The 25,903-nt window shown below is 48.8% G+C and overlaps 1 protein-coding gene across 1 annotated transcript in view; it reads right to left on the bottom strand.

Annotated features, from left to right (window-relative positions):
- The window catches only part of LOC126547235 (Ig-like and fibronectin type-III domain-containing protein 2), a 97,596-nt gene extending 71,901 nt beyond the window's left edge, over positions 1-25,695 (bottom strand). Inside the window, exon 1 of the mRNA XM_055062831.2 lies at positions 25,157-25,695. The gene's annotated coding sequence lies outside the window, so the exon portion shown is untranslated. The remainder of the gene's footprint in view (positions 1-25,156) is intronic.
- Positions 25,696-25,903: the final 208 nt, after the last annotated feature.

Genomic DNA, 25,903 nt, shown 5'->3' with positions numbered 1-25,903 from the left:
CCCTACCCCCCACCCTCCCCAGCCCCAACCCCCCCGAGCGATGGGAGACCTTGTTGTCCAGCCCCGACCTACCGACCCAGCTCGCGCTGGCGGCTAGGGGCCAGGAACTGCTGGACACATATGGGACCTGAGAAGAAGGTTCCACCCCATCTGGTGCCAGCACGCACCAACCGTCACTAAGGGCTCACTACAAAAGTTGTTTTTTTCTCTCTCTCAAAGAAAACGGATTCATTTATAGCACCCGCTCTGCATCCTGCTCCACCATTTTCTTTCTTTTTTTCTCTTTCTTCCTTCCTTTGTTTGTTTCTTTCTTTATATTTCTTTCTTTCTTTCTTTTCTCTTTCTTTCTTTTCTCTTTCTTTCTTTCTTTCTTTCCCTTCTTATTTTCGTTCATCTTCTTTTTTCTTTTTACGTTGGCCTAAATGTAGCGGAAGGAAATTGGAGCTGATGGAACCCGGTCTTCCACCGCCAAGATGGCCACAAATAGTCGAGCACCACTTCATCAGCATTCTGCGGCTATCGAGACGTTCGGACGGCGCTGTTCCATGGCAACCCTTATTGCTGTGGCTGATTGCACGCTGGCTCCCCATATACGGAGATCGACCTTTCCGCTCCGGGTTGCTTTTTCCTGTCCTGGGGCGACACGAGAGAGATGCGATAAAGTTTAATGGGGACAGTGCGAGTCGACGAAACGACAAAACCGCAGCTTCTCCGAAGCGCACGACGGCTGCTGCCGCTTTTTTCGCACGCCATCCACCGCTGCGGGCAGCGAAGCCCCCCGTTGGACCTCGAACACAGCACCCGGCTGGTCACGACGAGCGGCGCAAGCGTGCGCTCATCATCATAATCAGGAACGTAATAAAAGCGGAAAAAAAAAAAAAAAGATGAGCTACGAGAGCTGAAGCCGCTAATGACGCGCGCTCTTGTTCCTGCGGTCGAACACTCACGTGATCGCATTGCGGGAAAGAGGAACACTCCCGCGGGTGCCCGCGGCACGCGCGAATGTATCGCATGTGCCTGTCATGCGCGTTTCAGCGTGTATATGACGCGCGTATATATGGCGCGGATCTTATTTTTGGCCTAATCGACAACGAGTGCAACTTGTCCCTCTAGAATGTATCGGCGCGCGCCCACGAGGAAATGCGGCGCTGCTGGGGCACAAAAGGAGCGCCACGCCTTCAGTCATTAAGGCTGCCGCCCGCCGCGACGATGCGAAACCGAGCGATGCATTCGATCTGTCGCCATCGACTGCGGTTATAAAGGTCTACCCCTCACGCGGCGCCGAGGACTTTTTAGTGTTTGCGTGTCCTTTTTCGCGGCCTCTTCCTGTCTTCGATATTCAAGCGAAAGCGCTGTTGCGGTCACGAGGCCGCGGGTTGGGAGGAAGACACGCTGCGTGAGGTGCAGCTATAGTGCAGAAAAAAAAAAAAATTAACCTGGCTAAGCGTGCGAGCACGACATCTGCATGTTTAGTTTTTTTTTTTCTTGAGTAAGTGAGTATAAGGAAGTTTCGATCCGATGTGAAACTTGCTGGTGACTGTAATAATGGTGTGCCGCTTTCATTCAAATTCTCAAGGCATAATGACAGGTATTAACCTCCGTATTCAGAAATGCGCCTCAGCTTGAAGCACGCGCTTGCCTGGTTAAAATAACGCCTGACGTGTACGCGCCGAAGGAAACGGAATGAACGCCTTGGGCGCGTTTGCGCCAGGCTTCATTTAAAGTCAAGCATGGGTTTTGAGTTAAGGCGAATTTCTGAATAAGGGGGTAAGTGTAGCGGGGAAAGAAAGTGCCCTTAACGATGCTGCACATCAGAGTTGTTCGTCACGGAAGGATAAAAGGAATAATAATTTGTTTTCCTAGAGGAACTACGGCGTCTCTCGCCTTGCCAAGAGAGAGAGAGAGAGAGAGAGAGAGGTCATAAGGGAAATCAGGGAGTTTAATTAGGCTGAGCCCGGTTGGTTACCTTGCTTTGAAGAAGGGGGGAAAGGGGACTGAAAAGTGAGAAGGAGAAGTTTACACTTTGCACGGACACACATCACAATGAAGCATTGATCGTTCAGTTCATCACAAGCGGTCATACAGTGCAGCAGTGCTTCTGTGGCTTTGCACATCGCACACGCACGAGGTCACGGTCCCATATGTATTCGCTTCTGTAAAAGGCCTGTCATCTAAGTGCCCAAAGCTGTCCGAAGGGCGAGACTCATTTTCGTACGTTGAACAGTCTCACAGGTGGTGTCTACTATAGGGACAAGCAGATACACCACCACCACCACCACCACCACCACCCCCATCATCATCATCATCATCATCATATTTATATGTCCACTGCAGGACGAAGGCCTCTCCTAGCGATCTCCAATTACCCCTGCCTTGCGTTGGCTTACTTCAACTTGCGTCTGCAAATTTCCTAATTTCATCACCCCACCTAATTTTCGGACGTCCTCGACTGCGATTCCCTTCCCTTGGAACCCATTCTGTAATTCTAATGGTCTACCGGTTATTTGCCCTACGCATTACGTGGCCACCACAGCTCCATTTATTTCTCTTAATGTCAACACTAGAATATCGGCTATCCCCGTTCGCTCTCTGATCTACACCGCTCTCTTCCTCCCTCTTAGCATTACGCCTAACATTTCTCGTTCCACCGCTCATTGCGCGGTCCTTAAATTGTTCTCGAGCTTTTTTGTTAACCTCGAAGCTTCTGCCCCATATGGTAGCACCGGTTTCGTAGCAAACACGGAATATACACCTCAGAGAGACCCGCCGCGGTGACTTGGCGGCTATTATATTGCACTGCTAAGCACCGGTCGCAGGATCAAATCCTGACCGGGGCTGCCGCATTCCGATGTGGGCGAAATCCATTGGGGGCACGTTAACTTCCCTGGTGGCCAAAATTTATCCTGGAGTTCCACGCTACGGCGTGCCTCATAATCAAATCGTGGTTTTGGCAAGTAAAACCCGAGAATTAATTAATTCATTCATTCACCTCAGATAGAGATTGAGAGAGAAAGCTTTAGTAGTTTGATTGGCCGCACATATATGTATCAATTGTGGATTCAGTGAAAAATAAAATAAAAGGTATGCTACTATTTCGGTTTATCTCATCAAACGAAAAGCGATTCGTTTAGTGATAGAGATAAAATGAGGTGACGAGGTTCTAAGTTAGAGCAATCGTTCTTCCGAGGCGCCGAACATCGTATCAAACGATGTGTCTCCTGCATGCATGCATCAAACAAAGACGAGGCAAACGTGCGTAGTTATACGACGCGCAAAGGCTTCGTCCTTCATATCGCATATCATATTGACCGCAAATAAAGACGGGGACAGAGGGAGAGAACACATAAACAGCGGTCAACATGATATGCAGTAAACACCAACTAGGCCAATGTGAAGTTCTTCTGAAGCTTCGTCCTTGCTTGCTGTAACTTTGCTGTGGCTTTGCGCGCTGTGACTGTGTGCCTCCAGAGTGAAGGTATTGTTTATTTTCATTTTTGCCCCTCGTATACAGAACACGCAGTGCCGCACTGAGTCCACTACACAGATTCAAGCGGATCGCCACGTGAGCGTCGCGTGCGCTTTGACTGCAGGCCGCACCGGGAGTGTCGCAAGCACACGGCTCGCACGGACGCGTGCGTGTTAGCCAATTCACGGCGAAGGCTCCGCGCACTCCGCTGACCGCACCATTCATCGCCGCTTCCTCGCGTGGTGCGGCACACGCAGTGGCCAAGGCCCACATTTCTGCGCCAAGATTTCGCGGCGCCAGCACCATTGTCTCCATGTCCCGTTAGCGCCACTAAGCGTGCGCCAGAGGTCGTTCAGGTGATGCGCGTTGCACAAACACGAGAAGCGTTAGCGTTTACAGTGAGGCTGTAAACTGCTCACATATTATGTTTTGCGTTGAATTCTGGCCCGCCGAAAGTTCAACAGCATCGTGCAAGCATACATAATACGTATATACATAAAGAGACTGTCCGACGAGTACACGCATACACAAGAGAGCCCCTGGAAAGCTGTGGAGATTCCCCTGGTATGTAATTACGAGTATAAGACTGCCGTCGCGCTGTGAGCGAAGCCTACGACATTTCACTTAATTCGAAACCGTGGAAATGCATAATTCACTAAACATGTAAGAACATATCGCAGTGATGCGGCGTCGCCGTGGAGGTCCGTTGACATGGTTTCTGTGCAAGCGATATAGGACATTACCAGATGAAATACAGTACCACGAACAACAATGGTGGCGACACAGTTGAGACTATAAGAGGACCGTTTTTTATTTTTGTTGAAAAACAAACAGTAAAGAGCTCACGGTAGTACCGTCGACTGCGAAGACATGAAAGCGCACGTTTCGCGTTGCTTCCGTGCATTCGAGACCTTGCTGAATGCGGTAACACTTTCGGTTACGAGGCAGAGTATGTGGGCTTACTTGCACCTGATCTCGCCAACGCGCGGAAGTTCCATAATGGTTTGCATCCGCTTGGTTTTCGACTTCTTTCGCGACGCTGTCACGTGCATACGTGCATATCAAAGGCGCGAAGGACTCGCAAGTGACGGCACACAGAGGCCGACGGCTCACTAACCGGATCGCGTGCAAGAGCGAAGACGAAAGCGAAAGGTAAGCGGCGTATGCACCGTCTGGGACGAGGCGACGAAGTGGCGGGGGAAGGGTGAATGGGGCGTGCGCAGCACGCCAGTTACGCCACCAGCAGGGTACACATCCGCCCGTCCAAAACGCACATAACCACGCGCGCGCGGTCGTCGTCGTTTCGCGAGCCGCATGGCCCCGCAGAGAACAGCAGCGCCCATGAAGCAACGACGTTCGGCTCAACACTCCCAATACCCGCCCCTTTTACATGTTGTCGCAAGGTGGAATGCCTCCTCGCGCGTGTGTGCTTTCCTCCGCAGTGCGCCTCGTCAATGCGTCTGGGAGTCGAGGTGCAACGACAGACAGGCGGGATGGAAAGGGCGGGGGGAGATGAGGGGTCTTGTTTCTCGTGGTATCTGGTTTGAGTCGGTCGGCCACCCCATGACAAATATTCCCTTGACCCTCTCAGTCTTTCTGCGCCCACACCGACAACATCCGGCGGTAGCGTCATGTGCACACGGAAGGACCCGTGAGGCGCCGGCCGCGCAGACATCCAAGATAGGGGGAGCAAAGCCGGGGAAGGGACCCGTGCATGTGGATGATTGGAAGCGCCCTCATTGGATGCAGTATGTTGCCCTTTAGTCAACGTGCAATCCGTCTCGACGCTGCCTGAATGTTTGAAAGCGTAAGTTACGGCGCGTGCACTATAGCTGCATTGTCGCATGCAGTAGATTCATTCCAAGTATTGGTTGAGAAGAGGGCGTCTTCGAACTATGCGTTTTTATTGAAGTCCTTCACGCGTCGCCTACAATAAGGACCCACGACTTTACGCAAATCCTGTGGTATCGCAGCTGCACAGATCCACTTAAGCCACGTTCTTGTGCTGTCACGTTCTCGCTGAGTGAACAAAATAAGGGCACAAACGCGTTCTCTTCGAATCCCACGTTAAGTGATTGAGTCTGTAAGGCAGACAAAATTATGGCGGCAGATGGAGGTCAGAAGTGGCTTGAACATCTCGCTGACCAGAAACCAACAAGTAACTTTAGAAATACTCCACCAAAAGCCAAGATAGATAGATAGATAGATAGATAGATAGATAGATAGATAGATAGATAGATAGATAGATAGATAGATAGATAGATAGATAGATAGATAGATAGATAGATAGATAGATAGATAGATAGATAGATAGATAGATAGATAGATAGATAGATAGATAGATAGATAGATAGATAGATAGATAGATAGATAGATAGATAGATAGATAGATAGATAGATAGATAGATAGATAGATAGATAGATAGATAGATAGATAGATAGATAGATAGATAGATAGATAGATAGATAGATAGATAGATAGATAGATAGATAGATAGATAGATAGATAGATAGATAGATAGATAGATAGATAGATAGATAGATAGATAGATAGATAGATAGATAGATAGATAGATAGATAGATAGATAGATAGATAGATAGATAGATAGATAGATAGATAGATAGATAGATAGATAGATAGATAGATAGATAGATAGATAGATAGATAGATAGATAGATAGATAGATAGATAGATAGATAGATAGATAGATAGATAGATAGATAGATAGATAGATAGATAGATAGATAGATAGATAGATAGATAGATAGATAGATAGATAGATAGATAGATAGATAGATAGATAGATAGATAGATAGATAGATAGATAGATAGATAGATAGATAGATAGATAGATAGATAGATAGATAGATAGATAGATAGATAGATAGATAGATAGATAGATAGATAGATAGATAGATAGATAGATAGATAGATAGATAGATAGATAGATAGATAGATAGATAGATAGATAGATAGATAGATAGATAGATAGATAGATAGATAGATAGATAGATAGATAGATAGATAGATAGATAGATAGATAGATAGATAGATAGATAGATAGATAGATAGATAGATAGATAGATAGATAGATAGATAGATAGATAGATAGATAGATAGATAGATAGATAGATAGATAGATAGATAGATAGATAGATAGATAGATAGATAGATAGATAGATAGATAGATAGATAGATAGATAGATAGATAGATAGATAGATAGATAGATAGATAGATAGATAGATAGATAGATAGTAAGCAGGAGTGCTAAGGCAATAAAGTGTCCGGTTGGCTACCCTACGCTGAGTCCGGGGAAGGAAAACAGTGAGATTAGGAAGACGAGAGAGAGAGAGAAAGAGGTATGCCAAGTGCGACTTACGATCCTTAAACAGGGTGTGCCGCTAGTTTTCACTGCAGGCCCTAAAGTACCGAATCACAGTGTGCATTCAGGGTTACATTCAGGGCCACTCGCGATCCAAACACTACACTTAGAAGGCATGTAGTGCGGGAAAGGCGAAGTGAGATTAAGGTGAACCTTGCTGCATATTTAAAGCTGCACTTTTAGTTTGTCGACTGGTATAAAACCCAGAGCAGCCAGTATATCTCCATTGAAAGTAATAATGAACAGGTTATACAGAGGCTCTTTCTATAGCTTGCGATGAAGTTAGAAGGGCCTTAGAAGACATGAAACGAGGAAAGGCGGCAGGAGAATATGGAACAACAGTCGATTTAACCAAAGTTGGAGGAGATGTCATGCTTGAAAAGCTTGCGGCTCTTTGTAAGAAATGTCTCACGACTTCAAGGGTCCAAGAGAACTAGAAAAACGCCAACATTATACTAATCCACAAAGAAAGGAGACGTTAAAAGTTTGTCGATAAGTACAGTAAAAGAGGCGTACAAAACAATATGTGGCCAGCCCTATAACCTCTTCCACTCGATGTTCCTGCGTATTATGCCTCCCCCCTTTTCCTTAAACGGGATAATTTACCTTTTCACTAACACGTGTTTTTGAGCCACGAGCACGGTACTACTGGTGTTAAGACCTATCTCTGGTTACTTGCAGCAGCAACTGGAATTCCTCAACGCCAGCCAAAATATACCTATAGTAACAGCGTTAACCAAGACCGGGGAGGGGGGGGGGGGGGGCTAGTTTGTGCGTCGATTGGGAATGCAATGTAGTGTCGCAAATGACAAGGAAGGAAAAACAGGACGAGAGTTAAGCTGCAACTGAATTTTTCTTTTACTACGGAGACGGCTGAGAGGGCACAAATATAAAAAAGAAACCGAGTAAAAAAGTTGCGCATAACACGCAGGAGCCACTCTACACACACCACCTAGTTATGCAAGCATCCATCACGCATAACGCGCTCTGGCTAATGTTAATACCACAATCTTCGCCTTCTTTCCTGATGCTGTAGCCTTCGTGGATTCCCCTAAATATACGCTAGGAGAAGCTACGCAGAATACAGGTGCCCTGAAATTGGAGCGTGCTTGAGCTCCACCACCAATGGTCAAGGTTTACCCTCTAAAGGTGAACGCCTTGCCCTACGCGCAGAGGCCTTGCGACGCCGGTAGTGATACTGGCACACAGCGCACACCATCCGGGATGCATCGTCGGTCGCTCTGCCGTAACGCAGCTGCTGTCGCAATGGCGTCCTGCGCGCTCAACTTTCGTGCAAGCACCGCGTGCCGTGCGGCTCTGCGCGTATAAAGGCCGGATATGCGCTCCCCCGCGGCGTTCTCCGTCTCCGGCGTTCCCTTGACCCATCCCGTTACAGTATGCGCAGTCGCTGTGACGCGCGCAGTCAACGCTTGCAAACGGAGAGTGAAAAGGCGGGAGCGATGACCGATCGACAGCTCACGAAAGACGCTCGCATTATACGGTGCGCGCATACTGGCGCGCATTGCAGCACGGCGTGGATGGCGCAGTGTGCAGCACCTCGAATGAGTGACGTCCTTATTGCGAAGCTGTCGACGTCATCTGTTTGGCTATGCGGCCAATGAAAGTGTGGTGCGTACAGACGCTAATAGGGGGCGTCAAATACCAAGTTTTTTTTTTGTGTGGTTTTACTTCATACCGTTACGTAAACGCAAAGTAGATTAATATGTATAAATCTCACTCACTTAGCTTCCTTTAGCGAATCCATGAGAACTCTCGGAAACGTGCGCGCTAACAGCACGTCTTTTCTTTTCTAAACTTATTTTTTGTTCTAATAGTTGTGAAACTTGTCGGAAGATGTAGTTGTATTTATCGAAAGCCGAACGCCTACGAGGACCACCAAGCTTTCAGTAAAGCCCTTGAGCTATAGCAATTTGTCGTCACTGCACCACGGATACGACGTGTGTACGCGACTAAAGATCTAACGATTGTGCAACCTGTCTTAGTCTCCTCGTTGTCGCCTTCACTGTAGCTTGCTCGCGTCGCGAACGCAGTCCATTCGATCAGGTCAAAAACATCTGCAAATTGCGTCTGCAGACATACCAAAGACTCATTCTAGCTGCAATATGCATTTTGTATCTTTTCCGCGTAGCTGCCTCTTCCAGGCCAGAATTGACTGCAAGACTACATAGTTATGTAGTTATCATAGTTATGCACACGGGACGTTTCAGCGAAGGCTTTAAGTAACCTATCTGAATGATGATGATGATGATGATGATGATGATGATGATGATGATATGTGGGGTTTTATGGTGCAAGGGCCAATCATGATCAAAGGGCGCCAAGTAAGTTATTCCGGGTTTCATTTATTTATTTCTAGTTTTTTTGCTTTTATTGATGTCATATCTCTTCAAACATCTCATCTGAAGTAGGAAGTCCTGCATAGCAGGGCTGAGACCTTCAACTACCATTACTCCCGTTCTCTTTCTCTAAGATAAATCGTAAGCACTGTGCATGAGAAACCAACAGGTTACTTTTTTCTGCGACAAATTATTCGAGACGGTGGACATCGTGGTGTGATGCGATAATCACTCGTTAACTGGTTGAGCATGCTCAACATTGCTGAGTAAGTTTTGTTTATTTACTTTAAAAAGCATAGCAATCGCACAACTGAAGACCGTCAGTGTTCGAGCTACATCCGGCTGGTTGGAATTCTGAGCCAATTATGAGATATCCGTTCTGAAAAAAGTACCACGTTATCTACTGGTGTCCCAGGTAGTTTAGTAATGCAGTGCACATAAGGAACTCTTTGTGGGGAAAATAAAACGCCAGTGCATTTGACAGCAACTTTGCGGATGGACATATTGATACACGTTGTCGTTATTACAATTCACTTCGTATGCCTTGAGCAGTGGCAGGCCTCGAGTCCGCAATTGCAACATGTTCCCTAAAGTAACTATTCAAAAGGTTAATTCATTAACTAGAGATTATTAAAGCTTATTAGTGATTATCGCACAATTTCTAATGTCCGCTGGTGCGAATGTGTTTTCGAAAGAAAAACGACAACTTAATCTCTGTTTTCATGTTTCTTATTAATTACTCAGTCATCACTGAAATCCCCGGTGTACATTGTCAGCGTAGAACGGCAATTCTGAAAAGCAACGGGCCGTTTGTGAGAATATTCTCTCATCGTTGCATAGCGATGGCAATTAGCTAACTAGCTCGTGCAGCTCAAAACACGGCTGTACATCCCCCCCCCCCCCCTCCGTACCCCCTCCGCTCCCTCGTTTCTTTTTTCCCACTCTTAGCGGGGTTGAGCGAAACAGTCGTAGAAAGCTCCGGTATTTAAAAAAAAAAAAGCCAGAGATGACGGCATCGGTTAAAATATTCAATAGGAAACGGGCCGGAGGATAATGCCGTATAACGTTTTATTACTTTTCTTTCTTTTGTTTTTCTACCGTCAGTAACGACCGCATAGGATGACTTCACGCCAGCTTCGCCGCGGAACGAAGAAAGAAAGCAGCCGATCGCTCTGGCGCCTTCGTCTTTAACGGTCTGCTGCCGGCTCGGGCGTATCGAAAACCAGCCCCAACGCGGAGCGCCGGCTTGTCGCGATGCGGAAACGCGACAAACTGGCTCGGTCAGTGAAGTCTGGTTTGGTGCACAGCTACAGCGAACGTAGTCGCCCGTGGGCAATGGCCGCCACCAGCCCGAGGGCTGCCTCCGGCCCGGAGAGGAGAGCGCAGTTCTCTGACCTCTGGTCGCATGCTGCGCACTATCGGCTATCGAAGGCGGCCCTGGGGTTTTTCCGCGATGCTCGCTTGAACCCTTCGCCGTGCATGCATGGGACGGCACGCGAGTGCTGCCAGCACATCGGGGATACGCTCAGCGATAGATGAAATCGTACCTTTATCTAACATACACTAAATCGCCTTCATATTGTGCTCAGTGAGATGAATCCGCCATCGCACCAAGTGTCCACAAACTTCGCTGAGAATGCGCCCGCCGCCTGCACAAGTTGTCCCTGGCTTTTTTTTAATTTTTGGCTTAGGAAGTCACTCTATAAAGGAATACTAGACTTGCGAGACGGTGACGTACGATAGTGGTGATGAAGATAATGGTGAATGATAATGATTTCACTGCAGATAAACAAAGTTTTCTCGCATGTTGCCCAAGTCACGCCTTGCAAAGGCGGTAATTAATCCCCGCTCGTTGAGAGAGGACTTGTAGTAAACGTCTTGTGCACTCTTTTATAGGCCAATTTGAACAGCACTGCGGATACGATAGAAAGCGGCGCACAACATTCGTACAGCCTTTAAAAAATGGCATCTTTCGGGTCAATTTCAAATTGTAAGCAGGGTTTATTTATGTAGGTGCTCCCGATAGCTATATAGCGTTGTAGTACAAGCAACACATTCGCACGATCAGTGTAAATATTGTGCAAAGTTTGGCAGTTTTAAACTACACCGCGGCGAACCGAAGAGCAATTAATTTCAGGGCACAGAGTGGAATGTCACGTGATGTAAATAGGATGTATTTATTCGAGGACAAGTAAATAAATAAAGATGAGACGCAGCGACGGCATGGCAACTCCTGACGGAGATGTATGCCAGCAAACATGCGGGTCCCAGAAAGAGACGGCGCAATGTCAAAAGGTTTTTGTCCGTTTTCTCTTTCCGCTCAAGGCACGTACGGTGCCGAGATGAGAGTGCTTCAACTCAGCCCGAATGCAAATTCCGCGCGCGACGTTGAAATTTCGACGAATCGCTTGGGAAGTGCCTACTGACCCGCTCGTTACGGATCGTTACACCATTCCTCCCCTTCTTTCCCCGTTTCGCGTTTTTTATTCTCGACGACCGTCGTCTTCTGCTTCCGAGATAGATATACTCGCTTTCTTTCGTTTCTTGCTATTTCTTATTTTGTTCTTGCAACTGCCGTATGCTGCGACAAATTTATAGCGCGTCTGCTCGGACTAGGCGCGACGCGCATCAGCCGCGAGTTCCAAGAAGAGAAGAAAGCCTTGAACCCTGGTGACCGACCTGGCGAGGGCGGCCGAGAATCCATCGCCGCGCGTCTCTTCGCGTGGCATGGGACACATGTTATTCGCGGCAGCCGCGTCGCGCGCGCCATCCTCATGCGCGGCGCGGCCCTGCGGGGCACGCCATACCTCTTCTCGCCATTCGTCTCCGAAGGTGACTCGGCTGCTCCCATGCAAGCGACGAGGGAGAAGACCTGCGCCCAGTGACAACCACGCGCGAATTCGCCGAGAGAGGCGCGTTTGTTTGCGCGACTCGCGCGACAACGCCCGGCAACCATTTTGTATTCTGCCCCACGCTCCGTGCACAGGGAAGATGCGCCGTGATGCCATAGAAGAACGGCGCGAGGCAACAGGGCAGTTAATTCGTCGCCGCGAAGCACAGCAGTGAGTGCGCGCGCGCGCTCGACGACGACGTTCAATGCGCACGCTGTGTATGTAGTATACGCATGGCGTGGGAAGTTTCGGTGCTCGGGGCACGAGTAAAAGATTGGCCCCAATTTTTTGACACTGTCCACATGTAGCGGAACGGACGATGCTGCGTCACGTCACGTGTCTTCATCGAGGCATGAGTGGCACGATAAATGACAGCGCTACGGAGGCACGACTTTTCCACGATCAGCCGTGGATGCTGCTCGTGAACGTAATCTCTCTGTAGCGACTTCGTAATCGGTCGGCGCCTTGAGTGTGATGTCATTCAATTACGAATACAACTATACGAGTCGTTTTTGCCTATGAATTCAAGCCCAGTTGCTTGGCGTCGACTTGCAAAGCCGTTCGCAATCAAGACAAGCGTATAAGAAAATCGGGCGACCACTCGCGGCAGCCGTACAGATCACGCACTGAAAGCACATGGCAGCGTTAATCGAACACTTATAATGGGAGAAAATGGATTTAAAATCCGGCCACAGAAGTCCATTGTGGAAAAGGACGCTCGGTACAGGTGCCGGCGTGTGTCGTCGCCAACAAACCACAATATACAGCTGCAAAGTTTTCCTTCGTTGTTACCACTGGCATGAGCGAAGCCATACGCCCCATAACGTGCTTAAAACACGTTATGGACGCTGTGGTAGACGTCGGTGTCATATGGTACCGCATAATCCAGATACTAATTAATGCGGGATTTTAGTTACACTAGCTCTAATATCCTTCGACAACTTGGCGCTTATACTCAGTGACATTAAGTATCGTGAGTAAAAGGGCCAATAAACGAACCGCTGTGTGAAGATATCCTTCTCTGTGGTTGGCGAAGCCAGCTCAAGAGCCACCACTCGTCGTTAGATTTGAAAGACATAAGTTCCCGATTATAAGTTGAGCACTTTGGTATATTTAGTAATTCATGCACATGAACGAGCGAGATATATGAGATCAAACTTATAGTAATGAGAAAAACCTAGTCGCGCGATTGAAGGCGTGTTTCTTTGTGAAGGCGTGACGAAGTAAATAGTGTGTTGCAATATGTACAAACGTATGTGCATGTCTTCAACCTTGCACGCTGCATGGTTGCTGCGCCAAGCTCCGATTTCAGCAAGAATAATTCATATCATGCGTGTCTTGGCAGAAGTATATGGCCGAGAAATATATTATCGACCTATATATAAGTCGCAACTATACGATCCTCCGATGCAGAACTATAACTCCCTCCCCAGCAATATTTTACTGCTCTCTATACGAAATCGGCTATCTCTGTGAAATGACGCTCGAGCATGCTGAAAGCGCACGAGGGGTATGAGGCATGCATGGGGATTAGCAGGGCAATCGGAAGGCGCCTGATTACGTTTGGAATGGGCGTTTAAACGAGGCATAATTAGCAAAGCGCAAAGGACACGTGTGACGGCGTGAGCCAGCAGAGTCAGATGTGTGGAGGTGCAGCAGGCGCAGTGGCAGAGGCAGCACAAGAGACCTGGTGGGCTGTTAACAAGGAGCGGCGCCGAGCAGAGACGCAGGTGTGAGGCTAGTCAGAGAAGTACACATGACGTGAAATGCAGATAGCGTACACACATATATGCATGCGAACACAGTATGAACCTTCGCGCAAGCTCAACTCCCTGGGCGAAGACCCGAGGCCGTCGCAATGCATCGAGAACGCTGAGACTTGTCCACGGAGTAGCTCCACGAAAACATGTTTGTGCCTATAACGGCTGTGCCAGAGAGACAACAACGCCAGGAGCTATGCGGAACAAGCTGCCACACGTGATCGTGTTCAGGCCTGTTACTGCTTAGGGCATTCGTAGACTCGGGGTTGCAGGGCCCGTTTCTCGTTTTTTTCTGCACCTCGTTCCAGTTCGAACCACTTCCATTTGGTCGATTTTGTCCCAATATAAACGCAATCGGTACGACCGGAAATCGAAGTCAAGACCTGAACGCCCTGTCCACCACCGCCTCGTAGCGGTTGATGACGATATAAATAGCGCCCTCATACGACGGTATGGCATATACGCGGCATGCGCAGGCGGGCGTGAAACGGAAGTCGCCGTTGAGGCCGGCCGGACAATGAGCCATTATGTACGAGGAAGGAGCTGCTAGTGGACCGGCCTCTTGTTCGCCTTCTGCTCAGCTACAGACGACGCACTTGAAGTGCAGAAATGCGGCACGTACTATAAGGCGGGTACCGTTCGACAGGCGCAGGAGATGTGTGTATGATGTAACGGTCATCCATTCACGCGACTAACGATGCAATTGGCTGTTTGAGGAGACAGAACCCTGCCCGCTTAATTAAGTGAATAAAATTGACGAAGTTGATAGGCGATGTGATAACCGCGGGGTTTGTGCTGCGCGGAATTTCCTGCACAGTTGTGCTGCTTGCAGGCGCGGCACCGGAACAAGTTCCTCGCAGGGCTCGTGAGGCGACCTGCGGGCAGCCCCCGCATCGTTGATATAGTTTTTCTCGCTCTACTTATTTCGTCGCATAGCATGGCCGCATGCAGGGAAGTCGGCTTCGCCGTTTGTTCACCCTCAACGTGAATACATTTAGAAGTGACCTTGACGCTACGTTATACCTATGACTGTGCGGTCAGTTAGACCAATGACATCCAATGAGCGACGGTACGACAGAAGTCGCAACTATAGACTGCGTTTTCTCTTTACTGTTAGCCTGATGCCACTCACAGCGGGCCGCTGAAATCTCGAAACATCGCGAGGGAACAGATAATTTTCAAGAATTTCAGATCAATCACTCTGTCGCTGAATCGTCACATTAATCTTTGGCTTCTAAACCTCCGGCATACTTGGAACGGCGACGTTGTGCCCAGACCTCTTTCAAGAGCGGCAAGGGTGTCTTCCCTGCAATACCTCACTACTTTCCGAAATGTGCGCATATCGGGCGCATCTATCCGTGGTGAAGGCTACAAGAGCTCGAATTTACTTTAGGAAAGTCAACAACTTGATTTTAAAGGGCGGACAGTGTAGGGATGGGATGGCAAAATCACCTGCGCTCGTCTGCTCTAGTGTGCTTGCTTTTGCAAGCATGTATGTATATATATATATATATATATATTAGGGGGGAGGTCACATGAATGATCGAAAGCTCAGAATTGGATCCAGTACGTAGCTCCTCCAGCATGCCTGTGCGCAGAATGCGAACGAAATGCGTGACCCGTGCTCATCAGGCGTCGACGGCGTCCTTAGTCCGCAGACAGGACGTGTCCGCCCTTTGTTAGTCTCTCGCTTCATGACGGCGCCCGCAGACCTTTGTCGGGCGACACGCTTTGCTTCGTACATAGACGCCTCGTGTGCGCCTCTGCGGAGCAGGTACACTGCGCGTCGACAATGTGCGTTCAGCCATGCGCTTATGCACGTATATTCTTCTAGTCAGCAGACATGTGACATTCAAAAGAGGCACGTAGCAACCAAGACGACGAATGTGCGAGCACAAAGGCTTACTATGATTGAAACCCAGGTCCTAAATGCGACTTCGCCCAAGGAATCGTGCATAAGAGAGAGCCGAAACGGCACCGTGGTGCATGACTGAATGGCGCGGAAGTGAGCGGGATGTACAGTACTCGTTACAGATCGCGTTGAACTACTAATAGCGAGCCCTCTACGTACGCAATCCTCGAAAGGACAGTGCAATGTTCGCGGACGTAGAACGCTCGTCAAATGTGCTTAACTGGGCAGTATAGTATATATGCGTGCCCGTTGTCTATACCTCAATTAGCGTGGCCTTGTGTTTTCAACGCATGCATCCTTGAGGTGGCGTTGCCTTCCTTGGGAAGGAAACCTTGAAAAAATTAGAGAGAAGAGAAATAAGACAAAGACACGGAGTAGAACAAATTGTGCAGCGCAGCTTCCGTTTCATTAGGAAACGAACGTTCGCAGTGCTTATTGCGGCCCTGATGCTGCATGAGTCAACGATTTCTTCCCCCGCGCCTTTGCCTTCTTTGCGAAACAAAAGATCACTTAGTAACTGACCTACTGTCCATCGCGTCCTTCTTTCATCTCGTGCTCACGAGATGGTATCGCTCCAACCACACCCATGCATCCACGGATGCGTACGGCAGCGAATGCACGTCACGTAATTCCAGAGAGAGCTAGAGGTGCGGAGGTTGTAGCCGCTCGGTCTCTGCACGTGTGGGCGACCTCAACGGCAGTCCTTGCGTGGATGTTCGACTCGTTATCGCTGTGTTCGGTACGGGTCAGCGTTTAAGACAATGAGCAGGCTGGCAGGCAAAGCTATACTGGAATAGACGGCAGTGAATGGAGTCTGTGGCCTATGCTGCAGCATATCTATCACCGCGTTCATATTATAAGACCTCGCTCGTTTACTGTTTACCAGTAGGTAGATGTCGTGGAAACAACCGTGCAAAAAACTGTTCAAGAAGGCGTACCTATATAAACTGCCGGTTGCAGGTGAAAACAGTAGGAAACAAAACAAACTACGATTATGCGCGGTACACGCAAAGGCTGTTTAAAGAAAAGTCAGTCGACTTCGGACTCCAAGGAGGTTCGTCGCGAATACAAAGGCTGCTGGATCAAAATAAATTTAATCCTACTGTTTCCACTGCAATATCTATAAACAAGAAATCTATATTGAAGCTTAGTTTTCACGAATGTTCGCCTTTCTGAAAATTTAATTTTTCATACCTACATGAGCACCTGTCTCGGTCAAATTTATTTATATGGTGCTCTAAAAATAGTCATGATGTGCTTACTCCACTGCGTCAGCAAGAGCATCAGTTCTACGCCAAGTCACCTAGGCTTTGATCCGTTCAGCGCGGAGCCATACATACTAGCTGCGAAAAGAGTCTGGATCTGCGGGAGCACATGTAGGTTCGGCGCGACGTTGACCTGAGTTCTCACTCAACGCTTACACCAAACTGTTACCGCAAAGCTAATTCAAATCTACAATGTCCATGACCAAACTCGGAAAATCCGCAAGTAAATCCCATGTCCCACCTCTTGGCTCCGCCAAGTTTTGGATGTGAATGCTGCGTACGTGTGCGCTATGTATGAGTGTGTCATTACATGCATCACGCTTGTCATCTGCAGTGTAGCATGCTAGGTGTACGACCAGGCAAACGTCTCCAGCACTCTCTCCTCCCCGTCTCTCTATACAGCCACGCGGTGTGACCCACCGCTCTTTATTTCGCTTGCGGTAGCTTTTCACTACGAACTCGTGGGGTGCTTGCGTGTGCGTGCGAGTTCGAATGAGTGGTAGGGGGGCGTCCCGATTCCGCGCTGATGTGCATCGTCTACGTGCACGCGTACACTGTCGCTTCGACAGTTCGCGTGGAGCGAACTCTTCCTTCGAAGCAAACGAGAAGCGCATGCACGGGAGCCGCCGTGCAGTTCGACCGGGCGCATCGAACGGAGCCTTTCATTAGCACTCGCCGCGCGCACCCCACATTGCGACCGAAATGAAGACGAACGACAGGGAGACAAATCAATTATGAACGGCCGCCGAATGATGGGCCGCTTGGTGGCAGTGCGCCAAGTGGCGGTCATTAGAGCCGTAATGCACACATGCAGCTTCCTTCTCCAAACAATGCACCCCTCTCCACTCGTGCGGACAATACTCAGGCGCGGACGCATCGCGGGCGGTCCTCCGCTGCTCCCCCACCGCGATGTTTGTTTGTTCCTCGCGAGAGGCGCGCGTCTCGCAGCGGGAGCGATGGATTACTCGCTTCTATTAGCCGGCGCCATTGTTTTCCCAATTGAAGCATATGGAGCGAGAAGCCGTACGGTTGAGTTCTTGCGCTTGTTAAACGACCAGTACAGGCGAAAAACTGCCCGAACAAAAACACGCTAAGGATGCTGGAACACATCAGTGTACCACACGTGTTGACTCGGCCATCGTAAACCATTGCAAACATTTGCACAGCTAGATTGCACACATTCTTTTTCCTTTTTCTATTGTTATTTATTTTTTATGGGAGGCCGTCGGTATACTTGGAGGAGGACGCCGTGCTTCTTGTACGTGGTACAGATGGCAAATCGAAATCCTTCCTTCTGGCCCACTCCCTATTTTTAAACTAGAATTCTGAGGTTTCACGTGCCGAGACCGGGATTTGATTATGAGGCACGCCGTAGTGTTGTACTCCGGAATAATTTTGACCACCTAGGGTTCGGTAACGCGCACCCAGTGAACAGCACACGAACATTCTTCTATTCTGCCCCCATCGAACCCGAGACCTCGCGCTCAGCAGCGCAACGACTGAGCCACCAGGGCGGGTAAACTCCGTGGAGACTTTACCGGATCCTCCAAAAGCCATCCAGTTTTCGGATGTTCCTCGTTGCGCAGATGGCGTATAATTTCTCGTCCTGGGATTTCAACAGCTCTTCCACGTTCAGGTTAGCGGATGAGAATTGGCGATTATTTGCGCGCATCATCCACGCAATGCGGATTATTCGCCGTAAAAAGGCAATAGATTGTCGCAGATGAGTGGCATCAAGAGTTTATGTTCTGTTTTTAATCGTTCGACTCTCAGGACACAAGCCGTTAGCAACAAATAATTGCACGCGTAGGTACACGCCACAGACCGTCTCTGGCGTGTCTCTTTCACGTCTCGTTGATTTTATTTGTAAATTACTGTTCGAAAATTTGGCGCGCTTGTGCCGGTCACATGTCGCACCGCGAAACGATGGCTGACACCACGAAACAACAAAAACGCTCATCCGAGTAGAAGAATTATACGCGTCTGGGTGTTAACCTCCGCATATATATAACACTGATTGCGTAAACGCGAACAGCGCAAGCCGGGCGCTACAATAAGCAGGTTGCGTGATCAGATGACCGCAGCCCTTTAAAAGGCTCCTGACCAGGTTGGGCCGCTTTGAGCTGAGACAAACGCAGTGCATACAGTGCGCGCTAACGATCGCGTCTGCTATTGTACGTCTCTACGCTCCGCGAAAAGAGCATAACTTTCAAACCACTTTCCCTTCTCGCGGGCACCGCTCACCCAGCCGAAGAGTCGACGTCTATCGCGCAAGTGCGCCTATAGGTACATGACAGTGCTGTGACGTCGCTCGTAGTGACACGTGACTCCGGTATTTATTATTCGAGGCAACACCAGTTATTTGTTTAATATGATGCTTCAATAGACAAATAAAATTTTAGAGAAATAATAAAACATACAAACCGAATGTCTGCGTGTTTTTGTTTTGCTTCGTGCCGTAGCAAGAGAGGTGTATTTCCGTCTCGTCTGCTTGTTCCCACGTCGTGCAGTCACGCGCGCAGAGAACGAAACTATGTCACGTTCTACCGTGGTGCAGCGCCGCGATCATGCTCTTTCATCCTCTCACGCCTGCCTCAGTGCTCGTGATTGTTGCACTGACTTACACCGCTAATCATGTGTTCTCGTGCAAAGCGTGCGAGATCGTCCAGTGCGCGAAACAAAACAAATGCAACAGCTCGCGCGCGTGACCGTCACCGGAAGTGCGCCACTCAGCAAAAAAATCACCGGCCCTTCCAGTATACGTGAAGATGGTCGAACAGCGAAGCTGTGTTGCGCTGCCCTTGAGCTTCGGCTTCTCGGGTGCGCAGCTCGGGGTCGGCCTTTATTCTTTCTTCAATAATTACCCTGCTTAGCCTGAAGGCGCTATAGCAGGGGGATTACAATGTCGAAAAAAACGCGTCTTCACTGACACAGCACAATTATTGACTGGATAGGCGATTCCGTTCGCTAATGGAACGGAAAAAATTAATTGGCATACATATTAGTTCTAGTGCGGTATTCTAAAATCTTGGAACGATGATCAGTACGTGCAGATACATAATGAGGCCTGTGTAAGTATATTTGCTTTCGAATACCGGTTTTACCATGAAATATTTGATAAAGGAGTTTGAGTCGCAATTTTTTTTAGACGAGAGCAAAGAATTTCCCATGCTATTTCATTTTTCATATTGGTACAGCTATCGGTTCTTGAGTGCCGGCATAAGACAAACCTTGCTTATCTGTTCTGTATTTTTTCAAGTTTATCACTTAGTGTTTTTTGCCAATGGTCCCACACGGCACAAGCATATGCGAGCATCGGTCGAACGTATGTTAGGCAAGCAGTTGATTTCAAACATGGCAGCCCGTGTCTTGGATTTCGCCGTATAAAGTTTAAGGTCCTGGCGGCCTTAGCAGCCACTGTATCAACGTGAGCATTCCATGAACAATCAGCTGAGAATGTCACACCTAAGTATTTATAGTGTAATTTTTGCTTCACTGTGTTATTGCAGATGACATACTCAGAGGTTAGCCTGTGTTTTTTATTGTAAAAGTAACATGAACGCATTTTTTAGTATTTTAGTTCATTTTACAATACACCCTTCAAGAACACATGAGAAGTCACTTTGTAACAGGGCAACGTCATCTTTTCTAATTTTTCTGTATAAGACACAGTCATCGGCAAACAACCGTATACTAGAACTAATTCCTGAACAAATGTCATTTATATAAATTAAAAATAAAAGTGGCCCCAAAACTGAGCCCTGTCGGACACCCGATGTGATGTCTACGAAACTGCATTTCTTGCCATTTAATACTACGCACTGTCTGCGGAACGATAGATAGTTTTAGATCCAAGCTAGAACTGTAGGCTTAATATTTAGTAATTCTAGTTTTCCTAAAAGCAAAGAGTGTGAAACAGTATCAAACGCCTTTTGAAAGTGCAGGAAAAGGCAGTCAATTTGTCCGCCGGTGTCGATATGAGATACAAGGTCATGGTAAAATTCAATCAGTTGTGTTGTGCAAGATAGACCCTTAAGGAACCAATGTTGTGAAGCCAGTACGTTGTTTGTCAGTAAATGTGTTGTTATCTCTTTATATAAAATGTGTTCTAATAATTTACATGGTATGAACGTAAGTGAAATGGCCTACACTAATTTACATCTTTTTTTGACCCACCTTTATGAATGGGGACGACATGTGCAATTTTCCAGTCATCCGGGAGGGCACCCGAAGATCAAAGACTTGGTGTAGAGAACGTAGAGGTAAAGTGAAATCGGTTGAGCACATTGCTTTAGAAATCAAGGAGAAATGCCGTCTGGTCCATTTGCCTTATTATCATCAATTGTTTAGTAATCCTTTGATTCCATTCACATTTAGCTCTACTGATTACATAGTCGGAACGGAACTTGTGCATGGTGAAGTACTAGAGCTGTGTTTTGGCAAATATGCCGAACGAAAGTAATTATTTAGACAAGTAGCTTTCTCAATGCCATCTAATAACTTCTCATTATTAAAGACAATTTCGGTGATGCCCGATGGATCTGCTCCGTAACCTTTCATGTATTGCCAGAATGCCTTGGCATTCGTTTTTGTTTCCCTGCCGAGTGTTTCAATGTAGCACCCCTTAGCAATCCTCCGGGCGCTGCCGTTTAAACTCAGCATCTCAAGCGCGCAGCTCGGGGTCGGGCTTACGGCCACTAGCACGTTCACGAGCCAACTCTCATGACACTCGCGATAGGCAGCTTCTTCCACAGAACTAAGCACCACTCGCGGTCTTCCCATAGTTGTAGCTGGGATGGAATGTGCGGAATACTAATCCAAAGCTTCTCATATTGGGCGCAAGGCCCACCGCTGGAGATGCGGGCGCTGCAATCGTTTTGATGATTGGTTGGATTGCTTTGACGATTGACGTCTTTGTGTTTCTTAATGAGGTTACACGCACGTTCGGCTGCGACGGAGAGAAGGACGTCAGTGACAGTATGGCCGCAGTCCGCCGTTGTCGCTTGCGTTCGATGTCTCGAGTTCGCTCCGTGGCGTGGTGAGCAGAATCCGCCCGGCATTGCAGCTTGCGATTCTTCAAAATTTAATTGCTTCAAAATTAAATCTGTCCGTGACGTAAGACAACGAATGGCTCATACCCCCTGAAGAAATGGCACATACCCCCGTAAACGCGGCCTCCCATTACGACGACAGGAGAAAAGTGAAATTCTACGCCGGTATGACAAGCGGCAACGGAGCCAGCTGTGCATGAAGACGCTCGAGGCATTGTTGATGATGATAGGTTTAGCGAAGTCCGACAACGACGGCACAGGGTCCGCATAAACAGCTCCGCTGTAAAACGAGAAGAGAGAGAGAGAGGGGGAAGGCGGTGTCCGTGACGTATTCGTCACGCGATTATCCGGTTCCGGTATGGGAGTACGCAGGGTAGGATTTTCGCTAGCGGGTCCGCAGCAGTTCAAATATTTCTGTATCTGCAATTAATGAACTGATTTGAAAACTTCTTGCGGTAGAATACTCCTTGCAGGGCACGTAACAATTTCCAGCGTATAACCAAAATTTTCTATGTGGCCTGGCGAGGGGCCCTTCAAGGTGCTGTTAACGCTGTTGTCGTTCCCCATTTGTTCATTGCCTTCGAAGCTGAACGCATGACCACGCATCAAAGTTGACTTACTTGACTTTTTACCCTATAAAATGCGCGTCTCCTTTCACGCAAACATTAACACCCTCTCCCCCTCTTTATTTTTTCTATACACAATGACAAAATATACCTTAGAGCATTTACGGGCTCGCAATTTTCGTTCCAGCAGCAGCAGCAGCAGCAGCAGCAGCGTTCGACGAAAGAGCCAATTGCAGCAGTGTACGCGCCTGCGCTAAGACGCTTCTGGGAACGAAATACATAGCTACAGTCGCTACCGTCACAATCAAGAACAAGAAAAAAAAAAGTAGTGAGGGAGGGGAGGGTTCACCTGGACAACTCTTCTACGGTGCCTCATATATATCCTTATCGTCGTTGGCACGACCTTCAAACAACTCTTTGTGTATTTTTGTGACCATGCAGGCGGGTAGCACAACGAGGAAAATGAAAATAAAAGGCGTCTTCACGTTTCTCTCGGATACATCCATTAAGCTCAGTGTTGCATGCTCACCGATGGCCATCGCAGTCGCGCGCTCGCCTCAATGACGTAACTATATACACTGTGGGCACGCATTACCTAATCAAGCCAAAGGGCCACATGTCGTGTTTTCATTATTTATCTATTATTATTGTTATCATTACCACCATTTCTATCTCCCTGTCTCTCGAAGTGCTTTGCAAGCATCTTTGCTGCGGCCCACACATTCAGCGATGGTCGCGAACGGGCGGTCGGTCCCAGGTGGTATGGACAGAGGAATAAGATCTACAGAGGCTCGGGGCGCGTTTTGATCGTTTGCCAACAGGATCTCCGTATTAAACGCCGCTGGTGCCGGAGAAAGTGAAGAAGCCCGCGTATAGCGACACGGACGCCCGCCCGTACCAGGCCCCGCGCGGTCTCGGGAAAACAATCTGCGCGCGAGAGGCAATTACGCAACCGGTACGTCGCCGACCATCATCATCAACAACCGTATGCATCACGCGGCAGCAGGAACAACAACATCGCGGACACACATACGCACGCACGAACCAGCGCTCTTCCTGCTCTGTGTCTGGGAAGCCGTGCTTTTTCCAGTCTATCCTATAGGCACAGAGACAAAAGGCGAAGGAAATCAGCGATATACGACGAAGAAAGGAAGAAAACAAAAACAGAACACGACAGGCCCTTTCCTTTTTTTTTTTGCAGCAGATACAAATGACGGCACGTAAGCTTACAGAATGGTCGTCGATCACTGTTCGCGGCACAGTATACGCAGCGCGGCACGCGGCGTACGCGCGGAGGGAAGAATAAGGAATAAGTGCGGAATTGGCAGCGGCCCGTTCGCGCTTCGCTTCTGTGCTCCCTGGCCGAACTTCATTTTTCTTTCTTCTTCTTCTTCTTAGACGCTTCCGGATAGCCGAGAAGGAATTGCAGCTTTCCCCATCGTTGAGCCCGTAAGAAAGAGTAGAGTCTTGATTTTTCCCTTCCTGTCGAGGGCACGAGGAATTGCCTGCATTTGCAGACAATGGACGGTTCTCCGTCTTGAGCGCAGTGTGTAATACAAGCACCGCCGGCGTAGAGCGGCAGCTTTGTTCTCCTGGGGGCCATGGGTGACACAGCGGACTCTCGGGTAATGAATATGCTGGTGAAGAAGTATAAAAAAAAAAACGGAAAAGGAACCACTTCCACACGGGTCGCCAGTCTTGCGGAGAACAACACGTTCGTGCCATATAGTTCTAGCTGTTCAGCCCGGAGCATTACTGAGCGCACGCAAAACCTCACGAGGAAAAAAAAAAATAATGACACTCGATAGTCGCATGTGACCAGTCCAGATAAAGCCTCGGCAGCGATGTTACGCAGAGCATAGTTACGCCGCGTTGCAGTGAAGAAAGTATTTTTTCCGTCCATAATAACAATGTGATTGAAACATGTCACAGACCAGCCGTCGTTATAACAAAGACACCCGAGACACCACGACGGTTGCGCAGTCCAAGATCGTAGCACCACAGTGCTACGATCCTGTACGCGCCAAACTGCTTTCAGGCATGTCATAGTGAACTGGCGGATGTGTACGAGAGTGTGAGAGTTTGTCGTGCAGGGCTAAAAAAGAGAGTCTATCCAGAGCGTAGCCTGCAAGCAGTCAAGGGCGCATTCGCAATGTTCCTATGGATACAATGAAGGAATACTTCTTTTTGTGACGACCAGTTGAAGCATCGTAGACGACGAGCACCGCAAGCGCAACTTCAGCAGTCAGCACAGGAAAAGCACGACGGGGACAAACATACGCGCTGACGCAGGCTGCACGTGTACAGCTTGCAACAAAAACTACACCTTGAGACACTTTTAAACCAAGCGCTTTACCTTCTCGAGAATCCGTTTCTGCCATTCTTTCGTGTTACGTGATACGAGACACCAAATACAGCTGCAGAATGTATCCCGTTCCAGGAAATGCTATATGCGCTGCAGTCATGCATGTCGCGTACCGCGCAGGATAACGCGTGCACTCACCGGCTGAAGTTGGGCTCCGCCACACAAATTGTCTCGAAAGCGGAACAGCCGCCGGCCAGTGTGGCGCACAAAGACGCTGCCAGACGACGACGCAGCCAGGTGCAGTCGTAGACACGCTGCCGATCGGTAGCAGCGTCGGGACTGTCAGTCGCCTCTACGGGAGAAACGGCAACGTCGACGTGGGTGCGCCCACTCTAGTCGGGCTGCGCGGAGAAGCTGGCAGTCCGGGTGAAGAAGGCGTCGGCGGGCCGGATAGCGTGTGCTCCTCCGATGCAGGAGTGCGCCGACGTTTCGGCCGCGCACCGTTCGCGTTGGTCCGCTTCTGAGAAATAACTGGCCGCGACCAAGGCGCCCGCCGCCGTCTCTGTCTTCTCTCCTTCACGCGCCCTCCTCCTGCGGCCTCCTCTCCGCTATTATTCCTCGTCCGGGTCGTCCCCACTTGGAGGAAAGTGAGAGTCGTCGCCCAACGCCGCCGCCCGACTCCTCTGTCCCGGAGTTCCCGGGCCACACACGCGCCTGGACGCGTTCGCAGTACGCGGCGGCGACCAAACAGCTGAGCGAGCGGGTTGCGTTTCGTTAGATGGGCGCGCGCGTGTTGTCCTTATCGCGGTCGCGGCGCCCTTGCACTGGCGGAGGAACCAGGCGGCCTTGGCGGCGGCTCTCCTCCGCCTGCGCGCGACGCCGTGTGCCTTGCACAGGTGCGTAACAAGAGTGGCGCCGGGAAAGGCTCGGCAGCGAGGCGCGTTA

This window comes from Dermacentor andersoni, chromosome 1 (assembly GCF_023375885.2).
Source record: "Dermacentor andersoni chromosome 1, qqDerAnde1_hic_scaffold, whole genome shotgun sequence".
NCBI classification, from domain to species: domain Eukaryota; kingdom Metazoa; phylum Arthropoda; class Arachnida; order Ixodida; family Ixodidae; genus Dermacentor; species Dermacentor andersoni.
This window is presented reverse-complemented; position numbering and strand designations above follow the sequence as displayed.